Source organism: Chiloscyllium punctatum, chromosome 16, assembly GCF_047496795.1.
Source record: "Chiloscyllium punctatum isolate Juve2018m chromosome 16, sChiPun1.3, whole genome shotgun sequence".
NCBI classification, from domain to species: Eukaryota; Metazoa; Chordata; class Chondrichthyes; order Orectolobiformes; family Hemiscylliidae; genus Chiloscyllium; species Chiloscyllium punctatum.
Window position 1 is genome coordinate 70481316 of NC_092754.1, and position 20699 is coordinate 70502014.

At 44.2% G+C, this 20699-nt stretch overlaps 1 long non-coding RNA gene across 2 annotated transcripts in view; it reads left to right on the forward strand.

Moving 5' to 3' along the window:
- Positions 1 to 2979: 2979 nt before the first annotated feature.
- Positions 2980 to 20699, forward strand: part of LOC140487206 (uncharacterized) — a 31177-nt gene continuing 13457 nt past the window's right edge. For both annotated transcript variants that reach the window (XR_011962749.1, XR_011962748.1), the window contains exons 1-2: positions 2980 to 3075; positions 11479 to 11585. This is a non-coding gene — a long non-coding RNA (uncharacterized lncRNA). The remainder of the gene's footprint in view (positions 3076 to 11478; positions 11586 to 20699) is intronic.

The following is a 20699-nucleotide window of genomic DNA, read 5'->3' on the forward strand; positions in this document are numbered from 1 at the left end:
TTATCTTACTAATCCGGAAGATTCTGTAACCATCCTAATGCTGGGAAATAAGCAAGGTATTAAATGGGAGCAAAGATGTTACAACAGTCTCTCTGACAAGGGACAAAATATCTTGTATCTGTTCATCCTTCGATAGTTTGAAATTTTTAAACTTTCTGGTCTACCATCATCTTTGCAGTTTTGTACATCTTTTCTTTCAATTCGATGTCACTCATAATTCCCTCAGCTATGCACCGCTGTTCATCGTGCATTTCTTTTACAAGTTAATATATATTGTTGAGAATTATAAAGTAACTGAATATATTCTTCTGCTTTAACATTCTAACTATAGTCCCATTCCAGTTTAGGGAACTACTACATTATCCCCTTGTCACTGCCTTTAAGTTTAGATACAAGTTGAAGAACTAAATTCCTCACCCTAAAGCTCGATTCTATCATGCTGCATTGCATCTTACCAAAAGGGTCTTTTACTTTGAGCTCATTAATCAATCATATTATCAGGTCTAAAATAGCTGTTCCATGATTGGTTCCAGAGCATCTGTTCTGTAAAATTGCACAGAGCAGTCTACCTCAAACTGCTTCAGAAGGTAACATAAGCTGAGTGCACAATACTATTTTAACTAACAGAGAACCCTCTGAATATCAGGATTCTATTAGATCCCCAAAATTACCCAGAGCATGGAATCCTTACGTTGTGGAAACAGGCCCTTCAGCCCAACAAATTCACACCGACCCTCCAAAGAGTATCCGAACCAAACCTATTCCTCAATGTTTACCCCTGATTAATGCACCGAAACTGTGCATCGCTGGACACTATGGCAATTTAGCATGACCAATTCACCGAACCTGCAGTTCTTCGGATTGTGGGTTTGCAGCCCTGGTTCGCAGTTGCTTCGTGAAGTCTGAATGTTGTTGCCTCTATTAGCCCAACAACACTGTCACTGACACAGGAGCTGTAACCCAAATCGGTTTGTGGCAGTCAGAGATCCTGCTACAACCTGCGCACATACCAACCCAGTCATCTCAATCAGAAAGAACTAGTACAGCACAGATTAGAAGACAACTTGGATCACATTGTGCTTTTGAAATCAGAGGCTTTTGAAATGTTATAACAGTCTTTGTTACAAGGGAAAAATTATTGACCAACTAATAGGACTAAAGGCAGACAGGACCTAATGGCCTGGATCAAACATTTTTAAGGCAACTGACTGCAGAGTTATTCAAGGCATCGATTGGAATATTCCAGAATCAGGGGATACAGGAAGCATCCAGTGGATTGATGCACCTGTTCAAGAAGGGAAGGGAGACAGAAATCAGGAAACTATAGACTAGTTAGTTTAATATCTGTTTTTGTAATACGGCAGAGTCGAATATTAAAGTAATAAATAGCAGGACATTTAGAAAAGCTTGTCATTAAACATGGTAGACTGGGTTTTGTTAAAGAGACACTATAACAAATTTGCGACAGTTCATTGAGGAGATAACAAGCAGGGCTGAGAAAGGGCAATCCAATGATGTTCTGTATTTGGATTTTAAAAATGCAAATGATAAGGTGCTACAGAAAAGTTAATTGCATAATACAGGAGCTCACTGTTTCAGGGGTGACGTATTTGCATGGAGTGAGGATTGGTTAACCACACTGGTTGTTGCTGAGGCCTCACTTGGAGTACTGTATGCAATGTTAGCTCCCATATTTAATAAGGGATAAACCAGTATTGGAGACCATTCAAAAAAGGATTCAGCTAGCTGCTTCGAGGACAAAAAGGTTGACCTATCAAGAATAGCTAAACAGGTTAGGTCATTATACAATATAATCTTAACAAACAGATTACATACAGTGTGGAAACAGGCCCTTGGCCCAACAAGTCCACACCGATCCGCCGAAGCACAACCCACCCAGACCCATTCCCCTACATTTACTCCTTCACCGAACACTACAGGCAATTTAGCATGGCCAATTCACCTAACCTGCACTTTTTTTTTGGATTGTGGGAGGATACTGGAGCACCCAAAGGAAAGCCACGCAGACAACGTGCAAACTCCACACAGAGTCACGTGAGGCAGGAATTAAACCCAGGTCTCTGGCACTGTGAGACATCAGTGCTAACCACTGTGCCACCCACATAATATAAGGGGTGATCTTATGGAAACAAGATTCTGAGGAGCTTGACAGGGTAGATGTTGACTAGATCTTCTAGCACCAATGAAGTCTCAAACCAAACATTACATAAGGGAACATTCATTTTGTAAAAAATGTAAAGAATTTTTTTCTCTCAGTGAATGGCTAGAATTTTCTAGCCCAAACAATTGTGAAAGTTAAATGTGGTAGGGGAATGGATCTGGTTGGGTTACTCTTCAGAGGGTTGTGTGGCTTGTTGGGCCGAAGGGCCTGTTTCCACACAGTAGGGAATTCATGATTCTATCTCAAATTATTCTAAAAGAGGGCAGATAGATTTTTGAAATATTGAGCAGTTGAGGGGTATGCAGATCAAGCATAAAAGAGGTGTTGAGAGCAGAGTTGGCCCAGCCATGATCTGATAGAATGGGGGGAACAAGCTGGAGGGGATGAATGCCCTACTCCTGCTCCGATTCCTTGAGGCTCCATTTCATGCTTTTTTTTATCTCCAAAGAAGAGTGTGATACCATGTGCTGAAGATCTCAGATATTGTGAAAATGGTGCGTTTATGTACTGGTTCAGATGGCATTGGTTCATCAATCACAGCTATACAGTCATGAGTAGAAAGGCAATTCCCTCCATGAATAAAGGAAATCTACTGCAGAGCTCACACAAAGGGATCTTTCCCCTCAGTCAACTCCCATCATATTACCCAACATATCAGCAAAAGCAGGACGCACTGCGCATGCTCTATCCAACACAGGGACCCTGGGTGATTGATGTCAGCAACGGACCAATGAAAGGACGGTGGGCGGAGCTGGAGGACCTGGCGGGAGGTTGGTCCTCCAACCAATCAAAGTGAACGAGGGGCAGAACTAGACTAAACACGTGATCACCCTCGCGCGCGGCCTCGAGTCGCTGTAATGGATGCTCGTGAAGTTATGGAGCGAAAGGATACGGTAAGGAAATAAATAAACAAACAGAAGGAAACGAGAGAAAAACTGTTGCTATGAGCGGAGACTTTTTACAAACATGTTGTGCGCGTCGGAAAACACAAATTTGAACGTCCCAGTCCCGTGTTTGGAGTAAACGGGGAATTGCCTCAGTGTGGCCGCAGGCCTGAATGAGCGCCGCCATCTTTATTCGGGGCAACGAATCACTGGACACATGTGCGGCCGCCATCTTTGTAGGGGGCAAGGTGCAGCCTGGCGCATGTGCAGCCTTTCTCTGGTACAGAGTCATTCGGCAGGATTTTCACAGAGCACGTTCAAACTCAGAGAAATGGATGTTTATTTCTGGATTTGTTTCGTCATTCATTTAAATGATTTGCTGTTGTAACTGAGTTTGCAGGTCATTCAAAATTGGAGGTATTGTGCATAGTGAAGAAGGTCACCTCAGGTTACAGTGAGATCTTGATCAGATACGGATTAATTTAGATAAATGTGAGGTGCTGCGTTTTGGAAAAGCAAGTCAGGGCAGGACTTATACACTAGGGGAAAGTGAAGACTGCAAATGCTGGAGATCAGAGCTGAAAAATGTGTTGCTTGAAAATCACAGCAGGTCAAGCAGCATCAAGGGCTCATGCCCGAAATGTCGATTATCCCGATCTTTGGATGCTGCCTGGCCTGACCTGCTGTGCTTTTCCAGCAACACGTTTTTCAGCCCTGGACTTATACATGAATGGCAAGGCCCTGGAGACGCTTGCGGAACAAAGAGACCTTGGACTGCAGATTCATAATCCTTGCAAGTCAAGTTGCAGGTAGATAGGATGATGAAGAAGGTGTTCAGTATATTTTCCTTTATTGGTTAGAGCATTGAGTATAGGATGTGGGAGGTCATGTTGCTGTACAGGACATTCGTTAGGCCACTTTTGGAATATTGTGTGCAGTTCTGGCCTGCCTCCTATCAGAAGGGTGCTGTGAAACTTGAAAGGTTTCATAAAAGACTTACAAGGATGTTGTTAGGGTTGGAGGATTTGAGCTACAGGGTGAGGCATAAAAGGCTGGGGCTGTTTTCCCTGGAGTGCCATAGGCTGAGCGGTGATGTTATGGAGGTTTATACAATCATGAGGAGCATGAACAGAGTAAATGAACAAGATGTTTTCCCTGTAGTAGTGGTGTCCAAAAGTAGAGGACATTGCTTTAGGGTGAACGGGGCAAAAATTCAAAGGGGCCTAAAGGAAAACTCTTTCATGCAGTGGGTGGAATGAGCTGCCAGAGAAAGTGGTGGAGGCTAGTACAATTCAAACTTGTTGAAGGCATCTAAATACACACATGATCTGATTAGGAAGCGTTTACAGGAATATGGGCCAAGTGTTGGCAAATGGGAATAGATTAGGTTCGGATACCTGGTTGGCATGGATGAGTTAAACCGAAGGGTCTGTGTCGGTGCTATACATCTCTATGACTGTGGGATCATAACAGCTTATACTGCTCTGCTTCATCTCTGGGCTGCCTTATGACCACTTTGTCAATATCGAGCTTGCTCAGTATCGAACAATGGGTGTATTTTTCGTCTGTTTAGTATTTTACGATTACTTTTACAGACATTTTTGTAAGTTAACTTTTCACTGCCGCCCAGCCGCGACCATGTGCTGCTTATTAATTTTTTTCTGAAAAATCTTTGACAGTCAAGAATAATTTCTTCCAATAAGCAAGTGTATTTTCCTTCCATTTCGAACTATCAATTTCTGCACCATTTTCATTCCCTGTAATCAGTTTTGCACTCCCTGAAACACCAACTGTGTTTCTCCTTCCACAGAAACCAGTGATTAATGTCAGAGCCCTGTTGCCTGTGGAGAGGGTGATGTTTGACTTTCTTGTACAGCTGCAGTTTATGTGGTGAAGGTGCTCCCACAATGTGGTTGGGTAAGAGACATTACAGAGTATTCATTACAGCAATAGTGATGATTTGAAGGTAATGTCCAAATCAAGAACAGTTTGTAGTTTTATTATCCTGCTTATAATTTCACCAAAATATTATTGGGAACTTTAGACATAAGGTCAGAGACTGATGATATTAGGTCAGGTGACCAAAAGCATTGCCAAATAAGCAGACTTTGAGGAATGTCTTAAAAGGGGAAAGCAGACCTGTGAGGTTTTGACTGCAAATTTCAGCAAATTTTGCTTTGACAACTGTAAAAGCAGCCATACAGGTGAAGTAATGAATTAACAGATCATTGGGAGTCTCGAACAGAATGGGTTGTCGAGGTCTCAAAGGGTGTGTGATGCGGCGAGCTAGGGATGATCACAACCAGGAATTAAATCAAGGGTGAGAATTTTAAATTGAGGGATGTGGGCCGGATGTTGGCAGGTGAGACTAGATTGGGTTGGGATATGTAGTTGGCATGGATGGGTTGGATTGAAGGGTCTCTTTCCATGCTGTACATTTCTGTGGCTGTATGTTGTTGATTATGAATAGAAGCCTTTTGATGGATCAACAAGTTTTGGTACGAGGGAGTACTTGGGCAGCAGAGATTTAGATTTTCTTAAGATTACAGGGAGATTGAATGTGGGAAGCTGGCCAGGAGTGTGTTTGGATACTGAAGTCTGGAGATAACACAAGGTGGATGAGAGTATATGAGCTGAGACAAGGGTAGAATCAGCTAGAAATAGTAATCTTGGAGTGGGACAGGGCTTTCACACTCACCTCACCTCTGGGATTCAGTTAGTTGTCAGATTGTGAATCAGGGCGGTAACACAATCGGGAGCTGAGTGGCCCTGGTGGAGCCTAAAATGAAAGTCACTCAGCTGGCTGTTGCTGAGCAGCTGCTGCTTGATAACATCTTCCATCACTTTACTGCTGATCGAGTGTGGACTGATAGATGGAACTTGCCTGGGTTGGGTTGCCCTGTGTTTTTGTGTTGAACATCCCTGGGCAATGTTCCACATTGTCGGTAGATGCCAGTGCTGGAGCGGTACGTGACTTGGTGGGTGGCAAGTTCTGGAGCACAAACCATCAGTATTATTACCAGAATATTGGCAGGGCCCATAGCCTTTGCACGACTTAACCATTTCTTGATGTTATTCAAACTGAATCAAACTGGCTTAAAACTCGCATCTGTGATGTTGGAAACCACTGGAGAAGGCTAAGATGGATAATCCCACTTTGCACTTCTGGCTGAAGATTGCAGCAAATGCTGTTGTCTTATCTGGTGCATGGGTGTGTGAGACCCCTCCATCAGTAAGGGTGGGGATTTCTGTGATACTTCCTCCAGTAAGTTGTTTAAATACCCATCACCGTTCACAACTGGGTGTGGCAGAACTGCAGAGCTCCGATCTCTTCCATTGGTTGTGGGATCGTTTAGCTCTGTTGCTTGCTGCTGATGATGTTTGACATGAAATAGCTTCAGGAAATGGTTTAAGTAGAATCCAAAGAGATTAAACAAATATATCACAGACAAAAGATGCACTGGACCAGAGAATAGGACCCCTTAAAGATTAACGAGGCTGTCTATGGAACCACCGGGGGGTGGGAAAGATAAGCGAATATTTCACGCCATTTTTACTGGAGAAAGATATGGAAGCTCAAGAGGTTGGAGAAATAAACAGAGAGAACTTGAAAAGTATCCATGTTACAGTGGAGGTGTTACTGGATGTCTTGAATCGCATCAAGGTGGATAAAGCCCTGGGACCTGGTCAGATGTATCCCGGAACTTTCTGGAAATCTAGGGAAGTGATTGTTGGGCCTCTCCTGAGGTATTTGTATGATTGATAGTGACAGGTGAAGTGCTATTATTTTTAAAAGGTGGTAAGGAGAGGCCGTGGAACAAGAGAATAGTGAGCCTGAAGTCAGTGGCAGGCAAGTTGTAGGAAGGGATTCTGAGGGACAGGATATCCATCTATTTGGAAAAGTAAGGAATAATCATTGACTGTTGTCAATGTGGAGCTGAAAATGTGTTGCTGGAAAAGCGCAGCAGGTCAGGCAGCATCCAAAGAACAGGAGAATCGACATTTCGGGCATCAGCCCTTCTCGAAACGTCGATTCTCCTGTTCCTTAGATGCTGCCTGACCTGCGCTTTTCCAACAACACATCTTCAGCTCTGATCTCCAGCATCTGCAGTCCTCACTTTCTCCTGTTGTCAATGTGGCTTTGTACGTGCACAATCGTGTCTCACTAACTTGACTGAATGTTTTGAAGTGACAAAGAAATTTGATTAAGCCAGGCGGTGAATGTTGTTTATATGGACATTCAACAAGGTTCCACAAAGCAGACTGGTTAGCAAGGTTACATAACATGGAATGAAGGGAGAACAAGCCATTTGGGTACAAAACTGGCTTGATGGTAGGAGACAGAGGGTGATGATGGAGATTTGCTTTGTGGACTGGAGGACTGTGAGCAGCAGTGTGCTACAAGGATCGATTATTGGGTCCTTAAATAAATGACTTGGATGTGAATATGAGGTATGGTTAGTAGCTTTACACAAGACACCAAAATTGGAGGTGTAGTGGACAGCGAAGAAGGTTAGTTCAGAATACAACAGGATCTTGTTCAGATGGGCCAGTGGAGCAAGGAATGGCAGATAGAGTTCAATTTAGATAAATGTTAGCTGTTGGATTTTGGAAAGGCAAATTAGGGCAGGACTTATACGCTGAATGGTAAGGTCCTGGGGAGTGTTGCTGAACAAAGAGATCTTGGAGTGCAGGTTCATAGTTCCTTGAAAGTAGAGTCACAGATAGGCAAGGGAGTGAATGCAGCGTTTGTTATGCTCTCCGTCATGTTGTGGCTGTACAGGACATTGATTAAGGCTCTTCTGGAATTCTGTTTTCAGTTCCAATCTCCCTGTTCCAGGAATGATGTTGTGAAACTTCAAACATTTCAGAAAATGTTTGCAAGGACTTTGCCAGAATTGGACAGTTTGAGGGCAGTGCATGTTTGGAGTGAGCTGCCAAGGGAAGGGGTGGAGGCTAATACAATTACAACATTTAAAAGACATTGATGAAGCCATTTCTCGAATTCTGTTTTCAGTTTGAATTTCCCTGTTCTGGGAAGGATGTTGTGAAACGTGAAAAGATTTGGACAAGATTTACAAAAACGTTGCCAGGTTTGGAGGATTTGGGCTACAGGGAGAGGCTGAATAGGCTGGGGTTAATTTCCCTGGAGAGTCCAAGACTGAGAGGTGACTTCATGGTGATTTATAAAATCACGAGGGGCATGGATAAGGTGAGCAGCCGGGGTTCTTTTTCCTGAGGTTAGATTGGTCCAAAACTAGAGCACATGGTTGAGAGGGCAATGATTTAAAAGGAATCTAAGGGCAACGTTTTCAAGCTGAGTGTGGTGTGTGTATGGAATGAGCTGCCAGATGAAGTAGTGGAGGCTGATAAAATCACAACATTTAAAAGGCATCCAATTGGGTACGTGAACAGTAAGGGTTTTGATGGATTCAGGCCAAAAGCTGGCAAATGGGACTCCAGTAGTTTAGGATTCCTAGTTGGCACGGATGAATTGGACCAAAGTTCTGTTTCTGTGCTGTATATGTCTATGACGTTAATAAACTAAGATGCGTTCCTCTTTTGTGGAGAGCAAGCTGCAGCACAGATAATTGTCCTTGGAGCTGAGAAGGTGAAGCAGTGATTTCGACCTGGTGCAGATTTGGTTCCAAGGTCTTGAATTTGCAGAGAGAGAGAGGAATTGTTAACACTGTCACAACTTTTAGTATCTACTTTCAAGTAATTGGCAAATAATACAAAGTGAAAATGTGAACACTATTTTACTCAGTAACTTCTGAGCATCTGGAACAGTCTGAACGACACAGATTCAGCAGGTATTCTGAAACAGACTTGGAATTTTAATTTTTAAGGAAAGATTTGGGGGGCTGTGGGCAAATAGGAGGGGATTTGGGACAGATTTGCAGCATCTCCAGAGGGAGAGAGTACAGCCCCAATGGGCTGAATAGCCCCCAGGCCCTGTACTCTCTGATACTGCCCCATTCACTCTGAATGATGAAGCTCATCCCAGGGCAGAGAGAGGGATAAGCCCTCCACTCTCATCACAATGGGGCCTGGCTGATTGACGGCAGCTCCAGACCAATGGGAGGAGAGTCTGTGTGGTCCTGCAGCCAATGGGAGTGAATGAGGGGTGTGGCCAGCAAGACGACACATATCCATGAGCTGTGCAGGTGCAGTGTCACTGTTTGGGGGTGGGAGAGACAGCAGAGACTGGGACAGAGGCTGTGGGACCTGAATTACAAACTCCCGGTAAATTAGAACCAAAAGAACTGCGGAAGATGTAAACCAGAAAGTTCTGGAAAAGCTCAGCAGGTCTGGCAGGATCTGTGATGAGAAATCAGAGTTAAAGTTTCAGATCCGGTGTCCCTTCCTCAGAACTGATACTGAGAGAAAAAATGTTCGTTTATATGCAGAAGGTAGGGTTTAGGGGAGGATGTAAGGATTAAAGGATAGGTGGGGATAGAGCGAGAAGAAGAGTTGGATAAAGGAGTGGATAACGATCTGGCTGGGGGAGGGCTACGAGCTGTTAATGGAAACTGTTAGTGGCTAACCATAGGTAGTGTGTAATGACAGGCTGTGAGAACAAGGCCTGGTGTGTGGGATAGGGGGGCTAAGTCATGGGGTTGCTAAACTATGGTTAGCCACTAACTGTCTCCGTTGTAAGCTGTTCTCCACAGACATCACTCCATGTTTGGAGCTGCAGATGGGCGGCACGGTGGCACAGTGGTTAGCACTGCTGCCTCACAGCGCCAGACACCTGGGTTCAATTCCTGACTCAGGCAACTGTCTGTGTGGAGTTTGAACATTCTCCCAGTGTCTGCGTGGGTTTCCTCCGGGTACTCCGGTTTCCTCCCACAGTCTAAAAATGTACAGGTTAGGTGAATTGGCCATGCTAAATTGCTCGTAGTGTTAGATGTAGGGGAATGGGTCTGGGTGGGTTGCTCTTTCGATGGTTTGTCTGTTCTAAAAACCTCTTCAATATCCTTCCCAACCCCCTCTGTACTCCTCAAAGATGTATCTTAAAGTTGTTCTCTTTAATCAATGTTTCCAGCATTCGTGAAGCACTTTCGGAGAATTGTCAGTGTGAAAGGCTCCATACAATGCAGTTTGTTTTTGTTAATGTCCGACATTAGGAGAAACAGGAATGAACACTCTCTTTTACCTGATAAACAGCAGCAAAATCAGGAAGCACTGAGCATGCTCCAGCCCATAGAGAGCCTCTGGTAATTGATCTCAGTGCAGGACCAATAAGAGGATGGAGATGGGGCTGGAAGACAAGGTAGTGCCGGTTGGTCTGAGTGAATGAGGGGCGTGGCTACACTCAACCACGTGATAAGCTTCTGGATTAGTGGTGCTGGAAGAGCACAGCAGTTCAGGCATCATCCAAGGAGCAGCGAAATCGACGTTTCGGGCAAAAGCCCTTCATCAGGAATAAAGTGATACCACGTGATAAGCTTCACTGGCAGCACTGTGATGTTGTGACCAAGGCATTGGAAATGTGTGAAGGTGCAGGGCATGGTTAAGGAAAGACATATTGACCAGGAAGAGAAGGAAATTTTAATGGAATGGGCTGAGACGTTTTACAGAACTTAGTGCACATCAGAAAACACAACTTAGAAAATCCCAGGCTCGTGTTTGTGTCAAATGGCAAAATGCTTCAAATGGTGAAAGGTGTGAGTGATCGCCGCCATCTTTATTGGGGGCAGTGATCCGTGGGACACGTGTGTGTGGCTGCCAACTTTGAGAGGGGCAAGCTATAGGGGGACGCATGTGCAGCCTTCCTTGGCAGGGAGTGATAGGGCAGGATTTACACAGTGTCAGAGTCAGGATGTTTTCAATGTCAAAGAGTGTGATGGTCGAAAAGCACAGCAGGTCAGGCAGCATCCGATTGGTGGGAAGGAAGATGGAAACGTAGGACAGGTCAAAAGGGCAGTGCCGAGTTGGAAGGCTGGATCTGGGATAAGGTGGGTGGAGTGGAAATGAGGAAACTGGTGAAATCCACATTGATCCCATGTGGTTGGAGGGTCTGAACACAGATGAAGAGGCGTTCTTCGTCCAGGCATCAGATGCCTGGGATTTGGCGGTAGAGGTGGCCCAGGACCTGCGTATCTTTGGTGGAGCGGGAAGGGGAGTTAAAGTCTTTGGGCACAGGTTGTTTGGCTTGTTTAGTGTTTTACTGTTACTTTCACAGACCTTTTGTAAGTTAATTTTCCTCTGCTGCCCAACCCCTGACAATGTGCTGCGCTCTCAACGGACTAAATTTTCCACAGTATCTTTGCCAGTGAATAATTCTTGTTTTCAACAAAAGAGTGCATTTTCCTTCCATTTCTGACCATCAAATTCTGCAACATTCTCACTTCCTGTAATGCATTTAGCACTCCCTGAAATATCAACTATGTGATTCTCTCTCCACAGACACCAGTGATTAATGCCAAAGCCCCATTGCCTGTGGAGAGGGTGATGTTTGACTCCCTTGTACAGCTGCAGTTCGTGTGGTGAAGGTGCTCCCACAATGTTCTTGGGTAAGAGATGTTACAGATTATTCACTCAGAGACAGTGAAGAGTTGACAATGTGTGTGCAAATCAACAACAGTTTGTAATTTTATCATTTTTATAATTTCACAGAAATTGAGAATTTCTGACATAAGGTCACAGATGGGGATATTAGGTCAGGTGATCAAAAGTATTGCCAAATAAGCAGGTTTTCAGGAATACCTTAAAGGAGGAAAGCAGGTCTGAGAGGGTCAGGGAGTGAATTCCAGACCGTCTTGCCTTGGCAGCTGTCAAAACAGCCAGACCGGTGAAGCAATGAATAAATGCATCTTTGGGAGTCTGAAAGAAAATGAGTTATCGGGGTCTCACAGGTTGTGTGGTGCAGGGAGACAGGGATGTTCACAGCCATAATTACATCAAGGGTGAGAATATTAAATTGTTGCTTGTTAATAGGAGCCTTTTGATGGATCAACAAGTTTTGGTACAAGTGAGCACTTGGACAGTAGGGTTTTAGATACTCGAGCTTATACGTAAGTTGAATGTGGGAGGCTGGCCAGGAGTGTGTTTGGATAATGAAGTCTGGAGATAACACAGGGATGGACGAGTATTTCAGTAAATGGGCTGAGACTAGGGTGGAGTTGGGTGATGTCACTGATGTAGGAATAGTGCTTTTGGAGTTGGGCTCCTCCTCCTCATCACTCCCCCTCACCAATTCACAGATATTGTTCCTTGTTCTGTCTGTCTTTTCTGGTTATGTCCTTCTCTCCAATTCTGCTAAGAACTAATATTTGATCTCACGGTTGTTGGAAAATCCTGCTCCATCTCCACTCTCCCTTTCCTTTCTGAATTCCTCATATGTGGTGTCCATCCAGGATCTATCTTTGTTCCTTCCTGTATCTCACCTACATACTGCCAGGAGGTGACATCGTATTGGTTTCCCATGTACACTGACAATGCCCAGCTCTCTCTCCCTATCATCCCGCTCCATTGCTCCACTGTTACTCATTCATTAAGCTGCTTACCACACGCCTACAACTTGATTGGCTGCAATTTCCTCCAATGAAACACTGAAATGGTTAAACCCATTGCCTTCAGTTGCTATTACAAATTCCTTTCCCTTACTGCTGAGCCCCTCCCTCTCACTGGGAAATGCCTGAGGCAGAACTATACTCTTCACAATATTGCTCTCATATTCTGACCCCAAGGTTATCTTCTGATCAGACATCTACACAATCGCAAACACCAGGAACTCCAATCTCTAAAATGTTGCTTTTCTCCACCTCACCCCAGCTCCATTGCTACTGAAACCCCTTACCCATGTCTGTGTTGCATTAAACTTGACAAATCTAAAACAGAACCCTTGATTCTGCAACCGACCCAAAGTCTGGTTCTAGGTTCCCTCACGATGGGACACATCCTCTCAGTATTTACCCTGTCACACCCCGTAATAAGCCTATATGTTTCAATAAGATCCCCTTTCATTCTCCCCCCAAATCCAGTGAGTCGAGTCCCAACTTCTTCAGCCTTTTCTTAAATGAGAGTCCCTGCAAACCAGGGATCATCCCAGTCAATCTTCTCTAAATGCTTCAGATGAAGTGACGTATTTCCTTAAATAAAGGGACCAAACCTTCTCTCATTACTCCAGATGTGGTCTCACTCGCACTATATAAAGTGGTTCTCAGGTATATACTCCAAACTCTTATACTGCAAATCCCCTGAAATCAGGAATAATATTCCATTCCCCTTCCTGATGACCTGTTGTAACTGTGTGCTAGCTTTCTGTGTTTTCTGCACAGTTGCCCCCTGGTCCCTTTTGTGTTGCAGCTTTCTACAGTTTCTACCATTTAAATAGTCCTCTCTTCTTTTATTACCTCCAAAATGAACAACTTCACATTATCCCAAGTTATGCTCCATTTACCAACTTGTCCACTTCTCCAACGAATCCCGCTTTGTAAACAGTTTATAATCCTTTTGGAAGTTTACTGTTCTACATTTTCTAGGAGATTCCCCCTTCATTCTTCTAAATCTTTCCAGGGAGCACCAGGCAGTGGGAAGCATGTTGAGTTGCTCTCTTTTCAGAGAGACTGTTTGGAGTGACTGGGAGGATCTTGCTGCCCATTGGTCAGAATGGAGACAACTTGCCCATCAAGCTGCATGAGCCTTTCACCGTCCCCCCCCCCCCCCCCCCCCCCCAATGTCTTATTGATGAGGCACAGTGGCAGCACGGAAGGAAAGAAGAGGAAGCAAATCCTACTCTCCGTATCTCACTGACTCTTGGAACATTCTGTCCCATGTGTCAAAGATCTGCCCTTTTAAGTCACATGAAGTCCCAAGTTGGAAACTCAAAGAAGCCCACATAGATTTCCCCCTGAACTGACTGCTGGTCAAGGGGGAATGTGTACAGTCATCCTGGACCAGGAGGAGGGAACAGTGTGAGTTTCTAACCTGACCTGACAGTGACATATTTTATAAACTTGTATGACAGGATACTACAGGTGGATATTCAGATAGGAATCTCAGTAATTGCAACACCAAACTCTGATTGAATTACTCCATTCATCAGGACCTGGATATTTGCACTGTGTGTGAGTATTTTGTTCCAGCTCAATTCCATTTTCTGCATAAAAATTCTCCTTTGAATCAAACCACCCTGTCAATACATCTCCCCAAAATCTTCAATATGTGTCCCGTAATCCTTTTATGATGAGTGTAAGGTTTAACATCCTAATGTATATGTTTTACAAACACGTCTTTCAGCTCCCCTCAATTTCCTTTGCTACAAGGAGAACAATCTCAGTTTCCCAAAACTCCTGATTCCCCAATGTCTGTTTGCTATCTATAAGGTACACATCAGGATCATGTTGGAACATTCTCCACTTGCCTTCATCAGCTCTCATCAGGATTAAAGAAAGTGAACATCCTCCAGGACAAAGCACTGTGCCTGAGTGGTGTCCCATCCACCACCTTCAGCATTCCCTCTCTCCACCCCCGATGCACAGTGGCATCACTGTGTAAAAGGTAAAGTCAGCATTGTCCTACCAGACCTTAGGGCTGCTCTCTCATAAGGGAGAGATGGCTGATGGTGGTTTAACCTGAAGATTACCACAGCCTAGGCAAGGGGAGAGGTTGAGAACGAGAGTCCATCTATTATAGATGGATATTCTTGATATGTATTAACAACACCCATGTCCCTGCAACTAAAATCCCCCATTCCTTGAACCATCCTGGTAACTCTCCTGTGCCCCCTCTCAGGGACCCTGCCATCCTTACCAATGTGTGGGCGACCTCTGGTTTGCACAGACCCAGCTGCTGTGTGTTCCTGTGGGTGATGTCATCATCGAGCAACAGTTGCACTAAACCTCACTGTCTGTGAGGGTGGGAGTCACAAATCCCCAAAACATTTTAGATGTATTTAGTGTGCACTTGCGATGCCATGATATAGGACACTTTTCCACAAGTACTGGAAAATAGATGAGGACAGTTCGGTGGTAGTTTTCTTTCTCACAGACCCCATGGACCACCAGAGCGTTTTTCTGTTCTGTAGACCGCTGAGATGTTTATTATAGGAATATGACAGGCTCCATTGGACATCAGGTCAGAAAAGGTGATACTAGAATAGATGACATGTGATTGGTCAATGTTTTTGGGAGAAAAGTGAGACGCAGAGTTTTAAGAGGAAATTCAGAAGCTCAGCGCAGGAATTGTAAAGGGCCATCATCAAGTGAAAAATAAACATTGCGCATCCTGAAAGCTGGAAATAAAGAAAGGAACATATAGCAGAGCTTTGAGAGACTGGAGGGGATTAGACATGGGGAGGATAATGAAGCTGGAGGAGATGCAAGTTGGAAAGGATTGTGAGGATGGAGGATGTTACAGAGATAGAGAGATTTGTGATAGAGATTTTTGGATTTTGAGGCTGGAAAGGAATTATAGAGATGAGGAAGATTTGTAAGGCTGGATGAAGTGGTACTGATAGGGAGAGTTCCAAACATAGAGGAATTTACAGAGATAACAAGTCATAAAGTTACACAGCATCGACACAGACCCTGTGGTCCAACCAGTCCGTGTCGACCATAAATTCGAACTGAACTAATCGCACCTGCCTCCACTTGGTCTAAGTCCATCCTAGCATTCCCTATGGGTCCAAATATACGGGTCCAAATGTATTTTCCCTATTAGAATCCCATTCCCCTACCCTCTTGCTCTACATTTACCCCTGACTAATTCACTCAACCCAATCATTCCTGAACACTATGGGCAATTGAGCACGGCCAGTTCACCTACCCTGTACATCTGTGGATTGTGGGAGGAAACGGGAGCACCTGGAGGAACCCACGCTGGCATGGGGACGAATATGCAAACTCCACATGGACAGTCACACAATACAGGAATTGAGCCTGTGTCCCTGGCGCTGAGAGGTAGCAGTGCTCACCGTTGAGCCACAGTGCCACCCTGAAATTGTAATTGTATTCACATCTATCACGTCGTCTGCAAGTTTGTTCCACGTGTGAACCACTGTCTGTGCAAAAACAAAATATAAAATCTGGAACTTCTTTTTAAAGCCTTCCTTTTCTCATTTTAAAAAGTATGTCCCCAATCTTGAATCGCACCCCCTCTGGAAAGGGCACCTGCTGTTCACATTACCGAAACTCTTCAGGATTTTATAAACCTCTCATAAGGTCACCCCTCAGCCTCCTGTGCTCCAGTGAAAAAGGACCCAGCCTATCCAGACTCTGCTTATAATTCAATCTCTCCATTCCCATCACCATCCTGGTAAATCTCTTCTAAACCTGCTCCAATTTAATAATATCCTTCCTATAACAGCACAACCAGAACTGGGCACAGTATTCCAGAAGAGGCCTCGCCAACATCCTGTACAACCTCAACATAACGTCCCAACTCCTATATTCAAAGATCTGAGCAATGAAGGCAAATGTGCTAAACCCCTTCTGAACCACCCTGTCTGCATGTGACACATAGTTCAAAGACCTGAACCCCTCGGTCTCTTTGTTCCATATCACTATCCGAGGCCCAACTTTTAATCAGTGTAAGTCCCGTCCTCGTTTGTTTTACCAAGATGTAATATTGTGCATTTATTCCAATCCAACAAATCACAAACATCCTTCGAGTATAAAGGCAAGAGAGAGTATACTTAAGAGTAAAATCAGTAAGGCAAAAAGGGGACAGGAGACCGCTTTGGCGAATAGGGAAAGGGTTTTTAGAAATACATTAAGAGCAAATGGGTCACTAGAGAGAGAATAGGCCTCCTCAAAGATCAGCAAGGCAGCCTATGTGTGAAGACACAGAGATGGGGTTGTTGGGGGGGATACTAAACGAGTGGCATCAGTGTTTAATGTGGAGAAGGACAGATTTGTGGAGGTTGTCAAGATTAGAGATCGTGAGGGTGATGAGACAGGAGGAGATTGGAGGATGTTACAGAGATTGAGATGTTTGTGATACCAGAGATAGTGATGGTTCTGAGGCTAGAGAGGATTTCTAGAGATAAGGAAGAGTTAAGTCTGGATGAGGTGACAGAGATCTGGGGAGTTGTGAGGATGGAGGAATTCACAGAGATAGCGAGATTTAGTCATAAAGTGATACAGAACAGAGACAGACCCTGTGGTTAAACCAGTCCGTGTCGAGCATAATTCCCAACTAATCTAATCGCCCCTCCCTCCGCTTGGTCCACATTCATCCAAACATTTCCTGTTTATGGACTTGTCTAAATGTCTTTTAAACATTGTAATTGTATTCACAGCTGCCTCTTTTTCTGGGAGTTCACTTCACACATGTAAAAGTAAAAACAAATCCCCAATTTGTTTTTTAAACCTTTCTCATCTATTTTCAAATTGTATTCACCCAGGTCTTGAATTCCACCCCGGCCATTCACCTTGTCTACACGCTTCATGGTTTTATAAACCTCTAAGGTCATCCCTCCACCTCTTACGGTCGAGTGAAAAAGCATCCCAGTCTATCCAGCTTCTCCTTGTGACACAATCCCTCCATTCATGGCAACATCCCGGTTAGTCTCTTCCGAATCCGCTCCGATTTAATAATATCCTTCCTATAACAGCACAACCAAAATTGGACACAGTATTCAAGAAGAGGCCTCCCCAACATCCTGTACAGCCTCAATCTAAATTCCCAACTCCGGTACTCAGAGGTCTGAGCAATGAAGGTAAGTGTGCTAACCACCTTCTTAACAACCCTGTGTACATGTGACACAGACTAAGAAGACCTGAACCCCTCGGTCTCTTTGTTCCATTTCACTACTCAAAGCCTTACTTTTAATTAGTGTAAGTCCTGCCCTCGTTTGTTTTATCAAGATGCAATATTTTGCATCAGTATTTACTGTGGAGAAGGACACGGGAGATGTAAAATGTGGGGAAATAAATGGTGACATCTTGAAAAATGTCCATACTGCAGAGTTCTGGATGTCTGGAAACGCATAAAGGTGGATCTATCCCCAGGCTTTGATCAGGTGTACCATAAAATTCTGTAGGAAGCGAGGGAAGTGATTTCTGGGCCTCTTGCTGAGATTTTTGTCTTATTGATAGTCACAGCTGAGATGTCAGAAGACTGTGGGTTGGTTAATATGGTGCTACTATTTAACGAAGGTGGTTTGGACAAGCTCAGGAACTACAGACACTGTGCTAGACTAGGTGTTGGAGGGAGCCCTGAGCGACAGGATTTGCGTGTATTTGGAAAAGCACAGACTGATTAGGGATAGTCAGCATAACTTTCTGTATGGGAAATCATGTGTCCCATACTCATTCTGGTTTTTAAGAAGTAACAAAGAGGATTGATGAGAGCAGAGCAGTCAATGTGATCTATATGGAGTTCAGTAAGGCGTTCGACAAGGTTCCCCATGGGAGACTGGTTAGCAAGGTTAGATCTCACGGAAGTAGCTATTTGGATATAGAACTGGCTCAAAGGCAGAAGACAGAGGGTGGTGGTGATGGATGATTATTTTTCAGACTGGAGGCCTGTGACTAGTGGAGTGCCACAGGATCGGTGCTGGGTCCACTACTTCTCATCATTTATATAAATGATTTGGATGTGAACACAGGAGGTACAGTTAGTAAGTTTGTAGATGGCACCAAAATTGGAGGTGTAGTGGACAGTGAAGACGGTTACCTCAGATTTCAATGGGATTTTGATCAGATGGGCAAATGGGCTGGGGAGTGGCAGATGGAGTTCAAATCAGATAAGTGCGATGTGCTGCATTTTGGAAAAGCAAATCTTAGCACGACTGATACACATCATGGTCAGGTCTTGGGGAGTGTTGTTGAACAAGGAGACCCTGCTGTGCAGGTTCATAGCTCCTTGAACGTAGAGGCGCAGGTAGATAGGATAGTGAAGGTGTTTGGTATGATTTCCTTTATTTGTCAGAGTATTGAGTAAGAGAGTTAGGAGGTCATGTTGCGGCTGTTCAGGACATTGGTTTGGCCACACTTGCAATATTGTGCACAATTCTGTTCTCCACCTATCAGAAGGATATTGTGTAACTTGAAAGGTTCACAGAAGATTTATAAGGATATTGCCAGGGTCGGAGGGTTTGAGATATAAGGCGAGGCTGTATAGGCTGGGGCTGTTTTCTCTGGAGCGTCAGAGGCTAAGGAGTGATCTCAGAGGTTTATAAAATCATGAGCATGGATCGGATAGATAGACAAGGTATTTTCACTGGAATGAGGGAGTCTAGAACTAGGGGGCATAGATTTAGCGTGAGAGGGGAAAGATATAAAAGGGACCTAAGGGGCAACTTTTTCATGCGACGGTGTTGCGTTTATGGAATGAGCTGCCAAAGGTAGTTGTGAAGGCTGGTACAATTGCATCATTTATTAGGCATCTGAATGGGTAAATAAATAGCAAGGGTTTAGAGGGATATCGACCAAGTGCTGGCAAATGGGACGAGATTAGTTTCTGATATCTGGTCAGCGTGGACAAGTTTGCCTGAAGGGTCTGTTTCCGTGCTGTATGTCTGTGACTCGCAGCCGGGGATCAGCTCAGTGGGTTTCAGTCTCTTAAAAGGTAAATCTTACTCGGCTTTACTTTTTAAAATCCGCAACATTCAGTAGGGTGAGTGTTAACTAGTTTAAATGCCTCTGTTATGATATTTTGGTTTAATGTTTTAAATATAAAATACAGGTACTAATGTATTCGATAGTAGTCTTTGTAAAGCTGTAAGACTCTGCCTTTTTCTGGGTCTACAGATTAAGGTGCAGAGATGGCCATTCGTACAGTGATGTGCACTTCCTGGAGGAGAGTCGGGGAGTTTGAATGATCCTGATGATAGCCTGCAGGAAGTGATGCAAATCCTCTTGGATCACATGGATCAGATGGAGCGGTGCTTAATGGTAATGAAGAATTGACAAGAGTCAGGATGTGTGATAGGTGGCAGTTTCAGGCCGAAAAACTGCAGATACAGTCAGGTAGATGGGTTACCTCTCGGAAAGGTAGGAGAGGGAGGTAGGTAGAGCATGAGTCTCCTGTGGAGAAAGTGAGGACTGCAGATGCTGGAGATCAGAGCTGAACAATGTTTCGTTAGAAAAGCGCAGCAGGTCAGGCAGCATCAAAAGAGCAGGAGAATCGACGTTTCAGGCATAAGAAGGGCTTATGCCTGAAACGTCGATTCTCCTGCTCCTTGAATGCTGCCTGACCTGCTGCGCTTTTCCAGCAACACATTTTTTCAGCCATGAGTCTCCTGTGGCTATCCCCATCTCAAACAAGTTTACTGTTTTGGATAATGTCGGTTGTCATAGACTTTCAGGGAATGTTGCACTGTCAGCCAAGTTACTGGTACTGAGATTGGCTCCACTATAATGAGAGATATATCAGATTCCAAACGCTCAAGGATGATAAGGGACTTTCTAGTTTGGCACAGACTGCTGTTTCTGCAGCTGACAGTGAGACATCAGAATGGGGTGGTACCTCCCTGGTGCCAGTTTCAAGGATGTTTCGGACAGGTAGCAGAATATTCTCAAAGGAAAGAATGACCAGTGGGAGGTCATTGTACATTGGTACCAATGACATAAGAAGGAGAAAAGATAAAGTCCTGATGAGAGAATATAGCAAATTAGCCTAGAATATAATAAACCAGGTCCTCGGTCATAATATGTGGATTACTCCAGGTGCTACATGCT